The sequence below is a fragment of the Arachis ipaensis genome, chromosome B09, assembly GCF_000816755.2.
Source record: "Arachis ipaensis cultivar K30076 chromosome B09, Araip1.1, whole genome shotgun sequence".
NCBI classification, from domain to species: Eukaryota; Viridiplantae; Streptophyta; class Magnoliopsida; order Fabales; family Fabaceae; genus Arachis; species Arachis ipaensis.
Genome location: NC_029793.2, coordinates 90627667 through 90632214, shown reverse-complemented (window position 1 = coordinate 90632214; position 4548 = coordinate 90627667). Strand labels below are relative to the sequence as shown.

The window sequence follows — 4548 nt, the reverse complement described above, 5'->3', positions numbered from 1 at the left end:
AGAAAATATTGTCTTGATCTTTTGGAGGATTCTGGTTTATTAGGTGCTAAACCTGCCTCTGTTCCAATGGATAGTACCACAAGACTATATCAAGACAAAAGTCCCTTGCTATCCGACCCTTTTGTATATCGTCGTTTGGTTGGCCGTCTTATCTATCTCACCACTACTCGACCGGACATCATGTATGCCACTCAACAATTAAGTCAATTCATGGCATCTCCTACTGAATCTCATCTTCAAGCTGCCAAGCATGTGTTACGATATCTGAAAACTAGTCCCGGCAAAGGACTTTTCTTTCCAAGGGAATCAGAAATTCAGCTTCTCGACTTCAATGACTCTGATTGGGCCGGATGTCCTGACACTCGGCAATTTTTAACAGGTTATTGTTTTTTCTTAGGCAGTTCTTTAGTCTCTTGGAAGACCAAGAAACAAACCACCGTTGCCCGCTCATTCACGGAAGCAGAATATCGTGCACTTGCCAACACAACTTGTGAACTTCAATGGATATTAAATGTGTTACAATTTTTACGCATCTCTCCTATCCGCCCACCAGTTTTATATTGTGATAATCAGAGTGCTCTTCATATTGCTGCTAACCCGGTTTTTCATGAACGGACCAAACATTTAGAGGTTGATTGTCACTTGGTTCGACAAAAAGCTCAAGCTGGAGTGATGAAACTTCTCCCAATTCCCTCTTCTGGGCAACTAGCTGACATCTTCACCAAACCTTTGTCTCCTCAACCCTTCCATCTTAATCTGAATAAGCTTAGTGTTCTTGACATCTTTCATCCTCCAGCTTGCGGGGGCGTATTAAACCACTCTTCCACCTTAGCCCATGACAACAATAAAGACGTCTCACGGCCCACAAATTCAGCCCAACAGAATATACAAATTAAATTATAATTTAGTCTTTATCTTATCTTATAGTTATCTCTATCTTTATCTATATCTTATCTTTATCTAATTTTATCTTTCATAGGCCAATACTCTATATATACTTAGTTTTACCTTTATAGTTTACATTTTCATTCAATCAACAATCAATAAAATTTCTTCATCTTTTTCTTTCATAATTCTTTTATTTTTCTATTCTTTCACAATTTTATTACAAAAGTTAAACTCTTTCTTTTTTTATTATTAATTTAGAAGGATATTATTGTTGTTTTAATTTATTATTTTATGGACCAATTTCTATGTGATGGATAATATTTACAAAAAATTTAAAACGGTCAAAATTTTTCAAAACCAATAAAACCTAACAAATAAATTATCACATTAAAAATAAATTAAACCAATATAATTAGCATTCATAACGTTGACAAATTTTAACATAAAACTTGTCTAAAAGTATAGAAACAAGGCTAACACGTGTTGTCTCTTCTCTAGTGCCACGCTTCTTGAGCACATGCGGAGAAATTTTACCGTAGAATCTTCCTAGTAATTATCCTAAACTAAAAGGGAACTCCACCAGTAGGAGGAGGTTATTTATTTTTTTTTATATACGTAGAAGGAGTTAGTAATTACCTCCGGCATTGGACACCCTATTTTTTTGGGCTGGCATACCCTACTTTTCACGAGACAAACTGAGAAAAGTTTGTTCATTTTTATCGTTTTATCATTTTTTAGTTTGAGATATAGAAAAGAGAATGGGTTCTCTCCTAAGCCTTTACCCATAATCAAGCCCATAATGGCTGATTTATTTTTGTTGACTGGATCTTGGTAGTTCCAACTTCCAAAGTTCCAAAATCTTCGTCAGTAGTTCTTGTGACTGTGTAACAAAGGTATCAATATTTAAACTAAGCTAGATTGATTTAATAGTTAATTTATTAGTCTGTTTAAGCAAGTATGTATGCAACAATTTATTGGCCAACAATAAACTCTTAAATAAAGCTCCAATCCGTGAGAGACTAGTTTTTGGCCTGTCGAAATGAGAAATACAAAAAAAAAGTATCAATATTTAGTTTATCCTAATCTCAATACTTTGGCATGTATCGAAATGGTTGAGCTCACAAATAAATATGAATAGAGTTAATAAAATAATTAATATCATAAGTGGCAACAAGATATTAAGCTAATCTCTCATTTTTCTTTCTTTGAAAAAAAATACGAATGGATGCAATCATGCAGCTTGTAATTGTACATAATTGATTTTTTATTATTTATGATTTATGAAGGAAGAAAGTCCAAGATGGTGGTTAGTATCTTGCTAAGATAAGACACATTACTGAAAAGAAATTGCAGGTGATCTAATGAACATAAACAAACACTGCAAGGTTATTGTTTATTGACTTCTTCGTTTTATAATTTTCCTTTAAATCGTCTATTATGACAAGGTTAGCCTTATGTCTATGAAATCTATCCAAGACAGTACCATAGGAGATTTAAAATTTCAAGACAAAAAAGCTAAGATACACAAACCAAAGCTATTAAACAAAACATTAAAACTATATATAAAATTTAAGCATACAATCAATTCATCTATGTATAGTTAATTAGTTACAAAGAGTTAAGGTACATGCATTCAAATTATTCCCAACTTGCGTGGATTGGCTAAGGTTCAAGAATCAATTAGGAATTCGGAACAACGTGAAGCTAAATTGGGCCTAGCATAGCCCACCTAACAATAATAAACATATTTGAGAGCATGCTTTGTACATTTAATTGATATCTTACTAGTCACTAGTCATGAGTCAATATAGTCACCATTGTCCATTACCATACAAATTTAAAGTTTTATTTATTTAGGAAAAAATGACAAATTGATCCCTGATTTTTTTGTCTACGAATATTTAAGTTTCTGAGAATTTAAAAATACATTTAGGTTTTTGACCTCTTCAAAATCTGAACATATCAATTTCTGAGTTTAATTTGTTCCATTTTAAAAATTCTCCTACGTGAGCATTCACATTAGCCAAATCAGTATAATAGAAATCAGGTTTGATTTTTCGTTAGGCCTGACAAATTCAAGTGAATAATAGAGATAAATGTGTCTAGATTTTGAGAAAGTTAGGAACTTAAATATATTTTTAAATTTTTAAAAATAAATGTCCACGGATCAAAAAGTCAAAAATTTATTTGTCATTTTCTCTTTATTTAAACATTAAAAAAATAATTAAAAAATAAATTAGAATTCTTAATCATTATTCTTAATTATAATATCTTCTAATAAGTAGTGGGGCATGTAACTTAATTTGTGTATTGCTCAAAATATTTTGCAATTCTTTTTTTTTAACAAATTTATCGTTATAAAATAATACTAACTAATTGCTTAAGATAATATTCAAAACCATTAAGTAAGGGATGTAAATAGGGTGAATATGAATTCGATTAGATATGGCTAAAATCTCGATTCAATCTGTGCTAAAATCATTAGATAGATTAGATCTAATATCTTCGTTTTTAGGCTCGGATCTATTCGATCCACAAATTTGTGGATCAAATTAGATTGAATATTAGATATATTCACAAAATATAAAAATATTTTAAAAAGTTTATTTTTATTAAAAATATAAATAAAAAATTTATTTTCATTCTTTTAAATATGTTTATTCCTTGAATATTATTAAACATATATTTTTTAAGTAATAAAAATAAAATAATACAACATATATAATAATTATTAATTAAAATAAAACATAATAAAAATATTTATTTATTTATTTATTTTACAGATCTATAGATCAGATATACGGCTTACATATGTAGATATTTACCTAAAATTTGTAATTCAATTTTATTAGTGTGCAGATTAGATCATATCTACAATTTTTGAATCGGATTCAGATAAATATTGCGTTTATATGGATTGAATCTAATCCATGAATATCCTTAGGTTTTAGGATGAAACCATATGAGTTTAATAACGGAATATGATCCAAAAAATTATTATTATTATTATTATTGTAAAAAAACAGACACTTATTAGGCTAAAAAATCTTGGATGTAGACTAATTAAATGTCAAATAACAGTTAATCCTACTAATTAAACCCTAATTAAGCTTTTTGTGTCGGTTGGACTAAAGCCTTGTTGAAGGGGAAAGTATTGTTAATTTGATTTTTATTTATGGACTTTATTATAATAATATACCTCCTAACCGGTTATAACGAATGTCTAATGCACATGGGGTGCCAATTTTGAGACCCACCTATAATTGGAAATATATTATAGAAATAGAACCCTTTCTCTTTTCTTATCTCTCGGTGTATGGCCTTGAAAAAATGGTATATATTCTCTATTGAGAGAGCTTGGACTTTAACTACTCTAGGCTAAAATATAAAGAATTTTCTCTTTCTTTGACTAATTTTGTACACTCACTCTAAAGAACAAAGAGCATAATAAATTATTTGATCTTCAGTTTAATTTGGATAATTTCTTCATAATGTTACTTAAAAGTTTAAGTTATTAATTAGACATCGAAACCAGAATCAAATCTAGATCCAAACAATATTATTTTAAAAAAATAAAAATCAATAAAATTTATTATTTTTTGTTAATATTTTAATTATCAATTTAATTTTTTTAGTATAATAATTCAACAATATATTTTT

General features: G+C 29.0%; 1 protein-coding gene across 1 annotated transcript in view; it reads left to right on the top strand.

Moving 5' to 3' along the window:
* Nucleotides 1–4548, top strand: part of LOC110266884 (serine/threonine-protein phosphatase 7 long form homolog) — a 6483-nt gene that overhangs the window by 265 nt on the left and 1670 nt on the right. The window lies entirely within an intron of this gene.